At 40.4% G+C, this 13,221-nt stretch overlaps 1 long non-coding RNA gene across 1 annotated transcript; it reads left to right on the top strand.

The window, feature by feature from the left end:
• Positions 1-2,645: 2,645 nt before the first annotated feature.
• On the top strand, positions 2,646-11,763 carry LOC140633226 (uncharacterized). The gene is made up of 2 exons (XR_012030855.1): positions 2,646-6,055; positions 7,032-11,763. It is a non-coding gene; the product is annotated as an uncharacterized lncRNA (long non-coding RNA).
• Positions 11,764-13,221: the final 1,458 nt, after the last annotated feature.

Genomic DNA, 13,221 nt, shown 5'->3' with positions numbered 1-13,221 from the left:
CAGAATTGGTGCGCAGTTTTGGCGGGCACAAAGCAGGGTTACATTGTTATGAGCCGATTTCTGATTAGGGTGTGCCCAGCGGCTTGACTATGGTGGGGCAGCGCCTTAAGCAATAAGCAGGTCATGTGGGGGTGATACAGGAGGTGGCAGGTGTAGCACAAAATGGAGTTAGTCCTGCTCTGCTTGTCCAGGGGTAGGGGATTTTTGTTAAATTTCCTGGGTCCCACAATTTCTTCCTTGCAGTATAAGACTTTGTTTTTCACTTTCAGCTTGAAGATTTCTTGCAATAACCTGAACCTGGTCTTGGAGATCAATTCTAGTCTTTCTTTACACTGCACACTGCTGTAGGCATCATCTAGTTGCTCTTAGAGCCACATATTTTCACTTTGTAGTTGAGATAATCTCTCTTTTATGGATTTCTGCTTTCCAATGTATTTATTCACTTTACCTTGCTCATTTTGATATTTCTGTTCAATTTCCTTTTTCTGACGCTGTGTTTGTTTTATGTTTCTTTGTACATGTTTTAAAGCCCAAGTCTTTTCTCTGAGGGCATCTCTTGTATACTGGAGCTCAATTTCCAGGGTATTGAATTTACTTTCAGCTTCAGAAAGTTGCTGAGAAAGCACCTCATTGGTATCTTTTAGGTTAGAACATCAAAGTTCATTTTGTCCTGTAAATGACACCACTCATCTTCTGCTCTCTGGAAATCAAGTGCTAAGGTTTCTTTCTCATGCCTGACTTTGATCATGATCCTGTCTAGCAATAGCCAGTCTAGCTCGGTATGATTGAAGTTTTGCTTCCAGTCTTTCTCTGTTTAGCTTTTCATCCTGCAATTTAGAGTTGAGCATGGTATTCTCAGTTGTCACAACATTCAGCTGCCCAGTAGATTGGAATAGTGTATTTGTTAATGTTACCTCATTCAGTTTTATGGCGTTTTGAAGACTCATTCTTTTCTTTTTCAATTTCAGTGTCTTCACAATATTTCTTTTCCTTTTCGTGCTTCTGATTCCTTATTGTGTCTGTTTCCAGTCTTAGCATGGCAATTTCATCTTGCAACATGTGGTTTTTTTTTTTTTTTTTTTAGATTTTACTTATTTATTCATGAGAGACACACACAGAGAGACAGAGAGGCAGAGACACAGGCAGAGGGAGAAGCAGGCTCCACGCAGGGAGCCCGACGCGGGACTCGATCCCGGGACCCCAGGATCAGGCCCTGGGCCAAAGGCAGCGCTAAACCGCTAAGCCACCCAGGTGCCCCCAACGTGGTTTTTATGTAACAGACCTTTTTCTTTTTCATGAGTAGGAGAAACCTAAGTAAAACAAGAGTCTTTTAGCTGGAACTCAATAAAATGACATTATCATGATTTTCTCTGAAATTAAAGAATAATCTATGTTTACACAAGGAATAGGTTGTAGTTAAGTGGAAAAACATAAAGGTGGATCCGAGCCTCAAACTTTTATACAAGCATAAATTCCCCAAAGTTCAAAAATTTAATTGAAGACAATGCACGAAAGAAAAATCATGACAAAATCCTAAGAATCTCAGAATTGGAAAGGTCCTTCTCTGATTTACAACAAACCCAGAAAGCCTGAAATAAAAGACTAATACATCTGACTACACTAAAATTGAGTTTACAGTTTGATATCTAACGTAGTCCACAGGAAAATCCTTAGCTCTGCATATATTTGGACAGATTCAATTTCCTAACCTTTTTTTCCTGAGAATATTCCATAATATTCTACTTATCTAACATTTCTATAGTCAGTTATAATTATTATATCTACTGATAACTAATAAATCTAGACATGGTACTACAAACCCTTCTGTACATATTGATGATCTCTTTTAGTTGCCAGCATTCCAGAATGGAGAGGTTAAAAATACATAAGTGATCTGCAGGACATTCCCCAGGTCTTTGGTACTCCACTACTACTGTTCTGGCATCTAACTGCACTACTTCTCTAGTGTGAGTCATAAATACAAAAGAAGCCTTATATTTCAGGAGTGGCTGGGTGGCTCAGTCAGTTAAGCCTCTGCCTTTGGCTGGGTCATGGTCCCTGAGTCCGGAGATCAAGTCACATGTCAGGCTCCCTGCTCCACAGAAAGCCTGCTTCAAGTCATAAATACAAAAGAAGCCTTATATTTCAGGAGTGGCTGGGTGGCTCAGTCAGTTAAGCCTCTGCCTTTGGCTGGGTCATGGTCCCTGAGTCCGGAGATCAAGTCACATGTCAGGCTCCCTGCTCCACAGAAAGCCTGCTTCTCCCTCTCCCTCTGCCTCCGTTCCCCCTGCTTGTGCTCTCCCTGTCAAATGAATCCATAAAATTTCTTACAAAGAAAAACAAAAAGCAGCAGCAGCCTTACATTTCAAAATACCAATGCTAACTCAGGTAAAATTTACGTAGCTCCTAGAAAAATCATGAGATTATCTGGCTGCAACAAATTTTATTTCCTCTTCAGATGTTTAAAATGGCAATAAATGGGGATCCCTGGGTGGCGCAGCGGTTTGGCGCCTGCCTTTGGCCCAGGGCGCAGTCCTGGAGACCCGGGATCGAGTCCCACATCGGGCTCCCGGTGCATGGGGCCTGCTTCTCCCTCTGCCTGTGTCTCTGCCTCTCTCTCTCTGTGACTATCATAAATAAAAAAAAAAAAAAAAAAATTTAAAATGGCAATAAATGTAAAATAGGGGAAAATACACTGAGCTATTTTATTAAGAACAAAAGACTTATCAATAAATTATCAGTAAGTATATATTACAGCATATGATTGTTTCAAAAGCTCCTTGTAATGAAATCGGATACTATTTGGAGCAAATTGTTACTCTTCTCAAAAGTAGGAGAGGAACATCTGAAGTAAGGTCTCTGAAGTAAGGTCTCTGAATGGGCTACACTTTTCCTCCTGTTTATCAGTGGAAGTGTGAAACTAACCTCTCTATTAATACAGAGGTGGTCAAGTAATTGCCAAAAACTAAAACATATGTTGTTAGTAGCACGAGTTTTGAGCTTATGGAAAGCTCATAAATTCCATACTATTTTCCAAAATAATAAAAACTTCTTTAGATAAGGACATTATGGATGTCACTATTTGACCCTTGCAGACAAATGCACTTAAATTAACTAATGGGCCAAAAATGCCACTCCCCCCTACATATATAAGAATATATATATATATTCTTTTAAAACCCTCTGTACTTTCCATGACGTACAGTGTTGGTTTTTAAAATATATATACATACATGAAGAAAATAATTCCAAAAATGTATTATACATACATAAAAATTTATGCACACATGTAATTCAAAATAACTAGGGAAAATACCTCAGAATTCATTTTAGTAGGAGACATTTCTCCCATCCAAGTACTAACCAGGCCCGACCCTGCTTAGCTTCCGAGATCAGACGAGATCGGGCGCGTTCAGGGTGGTATGGCCGTAGACAGTAGGAGACATTTCTATCTCCTTCCATTTGCAATGTTGATTGTTCAGAATTCCATCTTGTAATGTTCTGGCATTTGGTTCTTGAGAAAGTTGCCTCTGAACTTCATTTTGCTCTTCTATAACCTAGAGAGACATTTTCATTAGGATTTTGGATCATATCATTTAAAAAAAAAAAAAAAAAAGGTCAGAAGCCTTAAGAGAAGTTAAAAAACTGTTCAAAAGTAGACTTTTTTTAAAATAAGGATTTTCTTTTTTTTTTTTTAATTTTTATTTATTTATGATAGTCACAGAGAGAGAGAGAGAGAGGCAGAGACTCAGGCAGAGGGAGAAGCAGGCTCCATGCACCGGGAGCCCGACATGGGATTTGATCCCGGGTCTCCAGGATCGCGCCCTGGGCCAAAGGCAGGCGCCAAACTGTTGCGTCACCCAGGGATCCCTAAAATAAGGATTTTCATTCATCCTGCATGAATAACTCAAATTTTCATTTAAATGACAGCTAAATTTGTCATAGAGTAAAAATACAAGTAGACAGTACTGAGAAGAAAAAAAAATTTCTTTATACAACTTTTAACCTGTTTCATCATCTAGCCTCTATTTTAACATTAAAAAATCCCAAACTGTGGCACCTGGGGGCTCAGGTCCAACTCTTTTTTTGGCTCAGGTCATGATCTCATGATCTCATGATCTCAGGGTTGTGAGATTCAGCCCCAAGTGAGGCTCTGTGCTCAGACCAGAGTCTGCTGGAGATTCCTTTCCCTCCCTCTCACTCTACTTCTTTACCCTGCCCATGCTCTGTCTAAAAATATATATAAATTCTTAAAAAAAAAAAAAAAGAAAGAAAACCAATATTCACATTTATCTCAATTTACCTTCTATCCCTTTGTTCAGAAAATATACATAGAACATATATGAGAAGCCAAGAATTCCAAAAAGGTAGTAACTGTAGCTATAAATATCATAGTTCCTCGGATATTCCTATTAGGATAAAATTAAATGTTTAATCTATTTTAAATCTAATAATGGATTAAGCCAAAGGGACATTATAAATAATATGGAAATACACAATTTTTGTCCAAAATTTACCTGCTTCAAATAAACTTTTACACTCTTCAACTTCAGGTCTAGTGTTCTAAGATTAAGTTCAAGTTGTTTCATTTCAACTTCTTTACTATATTGCTCTTTACTTGTTAATTGCTCCCTACCCTTTTCATATAACGTATCAGCACTTTTTCTTTTTTCTTGTTCTTGTTTTAAGGTCAATCTGCAAATGCATGTGTTCATTTTAAAATTTGTTTTGTTAGCAATAAAAAGCTTATTTTATAATCTGGTTCCACATATGTTTCATTATCCAAATGAAATTTTTCTATTGTCAATTTTTTTTTCCTTTCTAGGGCTTCGGTTGTTAATTTCTCACTTCAATCTCTCCCAAATATAGTTGAAAAGAGGCAATGAGAAAGCATTATGTCACTTAGTAAGGTTTAGTCAGTAATAACTCTGGTAAATGATGGAAGGAAAGGAATTCTGAAATTATTTGGGGAAGTTAGAGTTGAAAATTACCATTTCCCCACATAGTCGTAAGTATTCTTCAATTAGGACAGATCACTGAGTTACTAATTAAAAAGAAGTTGCTATTTATCAACAAGTTTATAAATTCACTAGAAAGATTTTTACTTGACAAAATGTCACAGGTACCTCTAAAAATGATCTGCAGTGTAAGACGGCATCAGCAGATGACTGTGATCCAGCACTAGACTAGGGAGTCTAATATCTATTGCCCCATACTTTTTATGTTTCTTCTCCAATATTCTCAACCTTGCTGATTATTATACATTTTACATCATTTGAAAACTTCTCTTAGAACACAGGATCCATATTAAGTAAAGAATAAAAAGTAATATGTGCTTTCAGCATAGATTTTTGAATTAATTTTCTTTAAATAGGAGAGAAATGTTGGAAAAGCTTAACCATTAATCATTTTCCTTTTTGCTTTTTAATCCCTACATATGCTAAGATAAAACCGAAGTTAAAAAAAATTTTCTGGGGATCCCTGGGTGGCACAGTGGTTTGGCGCCTGCCTTTGGCCCAGGGCGCGATCCTGGAGACCCGGGATCGAATCCCACGTCGGGCTCCCGGTGCATGGAGCCTGCTTCTCCCTCTGCCTGTGTCTCTGCCTCTCTCTCTCTCTGTGTGACTATCATAAATAAATAAAAATTAAAAAAAAAAATTCTGTCTAGAGAAAAATCGACCATTTTACACACTGTTCGTGGGCATGTAAATTAATATAAACTTTCCTGTGAACAATTTAAAAATATGGATCAGAGACTTCGCTAAAAATTTTTATACTTTTACCCAACAATACTATTTTAAAGAATTTATTCCAGGTAATCAAAAATGTAGAAACAAAATAAAAGGCATTCCTTATAGCATTAATTGAAATATAGAAAAATGGAAAACGGAGGAGGGGCAAGATGGCGGAAGAGTAGGGTCCCCAAATCACCTGTCCCCACCACAATACATAGATAACCTTCAAATCATCCTGAAAATCTACGAATTCGGCCTAAGATTTTAAAGAGAGAACACCTGGAATGCTACAGCGAGAAGAGTTCGCGCTTCTAATCAAGGTAGGAAGACGGGGAAAAAAATAAACAAAAGGCCTCCAACGGGGAGGGGCCCCGCGAGGAGCCGGGCTGAAGCCGGGGCGAGTGTCCCCAGGACAGGAGAGCCCCGTCCCGGAGGAGCAGGAGCTGCACCGACCTTCCCGGGCGGAAAGGGGCTCGCGGGGAGTTGGAGCAGGACCCAGGAGGGCGGGGATGCCCTCAGGCTCCCGGGGACACTAACAGACACCTGCGCCCCGGGAGAGTGCGCCGAGCTCCCTAAGGGCTGCAGCGCGCACGGCGGGACGGGGAGTAGCTCGGAGGGGCTCGGGCAGAGGAAGAGGCTCTGTGCGGAGGGGTCTGCGCGGCTCCGGAAACACCTCGGTGGGGCTCAGGCGACGGCGCCGCGGAGGGGGCTGGGCCACGGGGAGCCCGAATCCAACAGCGTAGGCCGGGAGGACTGGGCGCCGGGACACAGCCCAGGATCCGGCCTCCCGCCGGGACAGACAGAGGCTGGGAGGGCCCAGGACAGCAAGGACGCTCCTGCCCCGAGCTGAGCAGATCAGCGGCCCGCCCCGGAGCCTCCAGGCCCTGCTGACGGAGAGCTCCGGGAGTTACTATGGGAGCTGACTCCAGGGCTCCAGAGCTGGCCCGGCCACTACGGTTGTTCCTCCTGGGGCCTCACGGGGTAAACAACCCCCACTGAGCCCTGCACCAGGCAGGGGCACAGCAGCTCCCCCAAGTGCTAACACCTGAAAATCACAACAGGCCCCTCCCCCAGAAGACCAAGTAGACGGACAAGTTCCAAAGGGAAGTCAAGGAACTTAAAGTATACAGAATCAGAAGATACTCCCCCGTAGTTTTTTTTTTTCCTTTTGTTTGCTTCTCCCACCCCTTTTTTTCCTTTCTTTTTATTTCTTTTTATTCTTTTTTTTTTTTTCTTCCTTTTTTGTCTCTTTTCTTTCCTTCCTTCTCTCCTCTCTTTTTCTCCTTTTCCAAATAGAACTTGTTTCTGGCCACTCTGCACTGAGCAAAATGACTAGAAGGAAAACCTCACCTCAAAAGAAAGAATCAGAAACAGTCCTCTCTCCCACAGAGTTACAAAATCTGGATTACAATTCACTGTCAGAAAGCCAATTCAGAAGCACTATTATACAGCTACTGGTGGCTCTAGAAAAAAGCATAAAGGACTCAAGAGACTTCATGACTGCAGAATTTAGAGCTAATCAGGCAGAAATTAAAAATCAATTGAATGAGATGCAATCCAAACTAGAAGTCCTAATGACGAGGGTTAACGAAGTGGAAGAACAAGTGAGTGACATAGAAGACAAGTTGATGGCAAAGAGGGAAACAGGAAAAAAGAGACAAACAATTAAAAGACCATGAAGATAGATTAAGGGAAATAAACGACAGCCTGAGGAAGAAAAACCTACGTTTAATTGGGGTTCCCGAGGGCGCCGAAGGGACAGAGGGCCAGAATATGTATTTGAACAAATCATACCTGAAAACTTTCCTAATCTGGGAAGGGAAACAGGCATTCAGATGCAGGAAATGGAGAGATCTCCCCCCTAAGATCAATAAAAACCGTTCAACACCACAACATTTAATAGTGAAGCTTGCAAATTCCAAAGATAAAGAGAAGATCCTTAAAGCAGCAAGAGACAAGAAATACCTGACTTTTATGAGGAGGAGTATTAGGGTAACAGCAGACCTCTCCACGAGACCTGGCAGGCCAAAAAGGGCTGGAAGGATATATTCAGGGTCCTAAATGAGAAGAACATGCAGCCAAGAATACTTTATCCAGCAAGGCTCTCATTCAGAATGGAAGGAGAGATAAAGAGCTTCCAAGACAGGCAGGAACTGAAAGAATATGTGACCTCCAAACCAGCTCTGCAAGAAATTTTAAGGGGAACTCTTAAAATTGCCCTTTAAGAAGTTCAGTGGAACAATCCACAAAAACAAGGACTGAATAGATATCATGATGCCACTAAACTCATACCTTTCAATAGTAACTCTGAACGTGAACGGGCTAAATGACCCCATCAAAAGGCACAGGGTGTCAGACTGGATAAAAAAGCAGGACCCATCTATTTGCTGTCTACAAGAGACTCATTTTAGACAGAAGGACACCTACAGCCTGAAAATAAAAGGTTGGAGAACCATTTACCATTCAAATGGTCTTCAAAAGAAAGGGGTAGCCATTCTTATATCAGATAAACTAAAATTTACCCCGAAGACTGTAGTGAGAGATGAAGAGGGACACTATCTCATACTTAAAGGATCTATCCAACAAGAGGACTTAACAATCCTCAATATATATGCCCCGAATGTGGGAGCTGCCAAATATTTAAATCAATTAATAACCAAAGTGAAGAAATACTTAGATAATAATACACTTATACTTGGTGACTTCAATCTAGCTCTTTCTATACTCGATAGGTCTTCTAAGCACATCTCCAAAGAAACAAGAGCTTTAAATGACACACTGGACCAGATGGATTTCACAGATATCTACAGAACTTTACATCCAAACTCAACTGAATAACATTCTTCTCAAGTCTACATGGAACTTTCTCCAGAATAGACCACATACTGGGTCACAAATCGGGTCTGGACCTATGTCAAAAGATTGGGATCGTCCCCTGCATATTCTCAGAGCATAATGCCTTGAAATTAGAACTAAATCACAACAAGAAGTTTGGAAGGACCTCAAACACGTGGAGGTTAAGGACCATCCTGCTAAAAGATGAAAGGGTCAACCAGGAAACTAAGGAAGAATTAAAAAGATTCATGGAAACTAATGAGAATGAAGATACAACCGTTCAGAATATTTGGGATGCAGCAAAAGCAGTCCTAAGGGGAAAATACATCGCAATACAAGCATCCATTCAAAACTGGAAAGAACTCAAATACAAAAGCTAACCTTACACATAAAGGAGCGAGAGAGAAAACAGCAAATAGATCCTACACCCAGCAGAAGAGAGTTCATAAAGATTCGAGCAGAACTCAACAAAATCAAGACCAGAAAAACTGTGGAACAGATCAACAGAACCAGGAGTTGGTTCTTTGAAAGAATTAATAAGATAGATAAACCATTAGCCAGCCTTCTTCAAAAGAGAAGAGAAGACTCAAATTAATAAAATCATGAATGAGAAAGGAGAGATCACTACCAACACCAAGGAAATACAAACGATTTTAAAAACATATTATGAACAGCTATACGCCAATAAACTAGGCAATCTAGAAGAAATGGACGCATTCCTGGAAAGCCACAAACTACCAAACCTGGAACAGGAAGAAATAGAAAACCTGAAGAGGCCAATAACCAGGGAGGAAATTGAAGCAGTCATCATAAACCTCCCAAAACACAAAAGTCCAGGGCCAGATGGGTTCCCTGCAGAATTCTATCAAACGTTTAAAGAAGAAACCATACCTATTCTATTAAAGCTGTTTGGAAAGAAAGAGATGGAGCACTTCCAAATTCGTTCTATGAGGCCAGCATCACCTTAATTCCAAAACCAGACAAAGACCCCACCAAAGAATTACAGATCAATATCCCTGATGGACATGGATGCAAAAATTCTCAACAAGATACTAGCCAATAGGATCCAACAATACATTAAGAAAATTATTCACCATGACCAAGTAGCATTTATCCCTGGACACAAGGCTGGTTCAACACTCGTAAAACAATCAGTGTGACTCATCATATCAGCAAGAGAAAAGCCAAGAACCATGTGATGCTCTCATTAGGTGCAGAGAAAGCATTTGACAAAATACAGCATCCATTCCTGATCACAACTCTTCAGAGTGTAGGGATAGAGGGACATTCCTCAACATCTTAAATGCCATCTACGAAAAGCCCACAGCAAATATCATTCTCAATGGGGAAGCACTGGGAGCCTTTCCCCTAAGATCAGGAACAAGACAGGGATGTCCACTCTCACCACTGCTATTCAAAATAGTACTGGAAGTCCTAGCCTCAGCAATCAGACAACAAAAAGACATTAAAGGCATTCAAATTGGCAAGGAAGAAGTCAAACTCTCCCTCTTCGCCGATGACATGATACTCTACATAGAAAACCCAAAAGCCTCCACCCCAAGATTGCTAGAACTCATACAGCAATTTAGTAGCGTAGCAGGATACAAAATCAATGCCCAGAAATCAATGGCATTTCTATACACTACAAATGAGACTGAAGAAAGAGAAATTAAGGAGTCAATCCCATTTACAATTGCACCCAAAAGCCTAAGATACCTAGGAATAAACCTAACCAAAGAGGTAAAGGATCTATACCCTAAAAACTATAGAACCCTTCTGAAAGAAATTGAGGAAGACACAAAGAGATGGAAAAATATTCCATGCTCATGGATTGGCAGAATTAATATTGTGAAAATGTCAATGGTACCCAGGGCAATTTACACTTTTAATGCAATCCCGATCAAAATACCATGGACTTTATTCAGAGAGTTAGAAAAAATTATTTTATGATTTGTGTGGAATCAGAAAAGACCCCGAATAGCCAGGGGAATTTTAAAAAAGAAAACCATAGCTGGGGGCATCACAATGCCAGATTTCAGGTTGTACTACAAAGCTGTGGTCATCAAGGCAGTGTGGGACTGGCACAAAAACAGACACATAGATCAATGGAACAGAATAGAGAACCCAGAAGTGGACCCTGAATTTATGGTCAACTAATATTCAATAAAGGAGGAAAGACTATCCATTGGAAGAAAGACAGTCTCTTCAATAAATGGTGCTGGGTAAATTGGACATCCACATGCAGAAGAATGAAACTAGGCCACTCTCTTGCACCATACAGAAAGATAAACTCTAAATGGATGAAAGATCTAAATGTGAGACAAGATTCCATCAAAATCCTAGAGGAGAACACAGGCAACACCCTTTTTGAACTCGGCCACAGTAACTTCTTGCAAGATACATCCATGAACGCAAAAGAAACAAAAGCAAAAGTGAACTATTGGGACTTGATCAAGATAAGAAGCTTTTGCACAGCAAAGGATACAGTCAACAAAACTAAAAGACAACCTACAGAATGGGAGAAGATATTTGCAAATGACGTATCAGATAAAGGGCTAGTTCCCAAGATCTATTAAGAACTTATTAAACTCCACACCAAAGAAACAAATAATCCAATCATGAAATGGGCAAAAGACATGAACAGAAATCTCACAGAGGAGGACACAGACATGGCCAACATGCACATGAGAAAATGCTCTGCATCACTTGCCATCAGGGAAATACAAATCAAAACCACAATGAGATACCACCTCACACCAGTGAGAATGAGGAAAATTAACAATGCAGGAAACCACAAATGTTGGAGAGGATGTGGAGAAAAGGGAACCCTCTTACACTGTTGGTGGAAATGTGAACTGGTGCAGCCACTCTGGAAAACTGTGTGGAGGTTCCTCAGAGTTAAAGTAGACCTGCCCTACAACCCAGCAATTGCACTGCTGGGGATTTACCCTAAAGATACAGATGCAATGAAATGCCGGGACACTTTCACCCCAATGTTTATAGCAGCAATGTCCACAATAGCCAAACTGTGAAAGGAGCCTCGGTGTCCATCGAAAGATGAATGGATAAAGAAGATGTGGTTTATGTATACAATGGATTATTACTCAGCCATTAGAAATGACAAATACCCACCATTTGCTTCAACGTGGATGGAACTGGAGGGTATTATGCTGAGTGAAATAAGTCAATCGGAGAAGGACAAATATTATATGTTCTCATTCATTTGGGGAATATAAATAATGATGAAAGGGAATAAAGGGGAAAGGAGAAAAAATAAGTGGGAAATATCAGAAAGGGAGACCGAACATGGAAGACTCCTAACTCTGGGAAACGAACTAGGGGTGGTGGATGGGGAGGAGGGCGGGGTGTGGGGGTGAATGGGTGACGGGCACTGAGGGAGGCACTTGACGGGATGAGCACTGGGTGTTATTCTGTATGTTGGTAAATTGAACACCAATAAAAAATAAATTTATTTTTTAAAAAAGGAAAACAACCATCATTCAAATTGTTAAATAATATAGAGGTTTCTATATGATGGATTTCTATGTGGTCATTAAAATTCTGACTTGGAATATACATTGAATTATTAGTAGAAGTATTCACTGTTAAGAACTCGCTGTGTCATTTCAAAGAATCTCATACTTCACATTTCCAAAGAAGCATTCCTCCCTAGAAAATCCCAGAAGGCAAATTAGCAATTACAAAACTTCTCCTTCACATCTGTAGTATAAATGTAAATATTTCAAGGGGTTCCTGGCTGGCTCAGTTGGTAGAGCATGTGACTCTTGATCACAGCTGTGAGTTCAAGCCCCACGCTGAGTGTGGAGTCTATTAAAAACAAACAAACAAAAGTAAATAGTTGAAATATTTCCTTAAAACCAAGATGTTATACCTCAAACTGCTGAGTTTTCGTTCCCATTCCTTTTTTTGATGCTCTGTGATTTCTTTTATTTCTGATAACTTCTTTTGTTATCCATTGACCTTATATCCCATTTAAAAAATTTTTCTTGTAAGTTGTTCACAGTCATTTTCTTCAAGTTCTTTTAATCTTTCATATGAACGGATTGTATCCCGGATTTTCAATAAGCTATTAGAATCTACATCAGAGGAAAAACAAAAACATAAATGAAATATATGAGGCATCAGTGTGGCTCAGTTGGTTGGTTAAGCATCCAAGTCTTGGTTTTGGCTCAGGTGATGATCTCACGGTTGTCAGGACTGAACCTAGCATTGGGCTCCCCACTCAGCACAGAGTCCGCTTAAAGGATTTTTTTACCCCCTCTCTCCCTCCCTGTCTCCCCCCCATCTCCTGCTCCTGCTGTCTCACAAATTCGTTCTTTAAAAAATAAAACAAAATGAGTACTTTTTGCATATATAGGTCCATGAATTTTCACGTTCACTCATTCATACATTAAATATATATTGAGTCACTTCAACGTAAAGATATTATATGGGGCACCTGCACTTTACACTGCGTTGCCTCTGCTGGCAGCTTTGTGGATCTGAGATCTCTGGGATGTGGTTCCCGGGGCCCTGGGTTGGCGAGTTTGGTACTATTCAGGCGCCGCCAGCCGGCCCTCTGCGGGCTGATGTTGAAGCCCAAGGGCAGCTCGCCCCTCTTACCCCCAAAGCTAAACATTTTCGTCATCGC

The sequence above is a fragment of the Canis lupus genome, chromosome 5, assembly GCF_048164855.1.
Source record: "Canis lupus baileyi chromosome 5, mCanLup2.hap1, whole genome shotgun sequence".
In the NCBI taxonomy this organism is placed as follows: Eukaryota; Metazoa; Chordata; class Mammalia; order Carnivora; family Canidae; genus Canis; species Canis lupus.
Note: the sequence above shows the minus strand (reverse complement) of the source record. Positions and strands in the feature narration are given on the sequence as shown.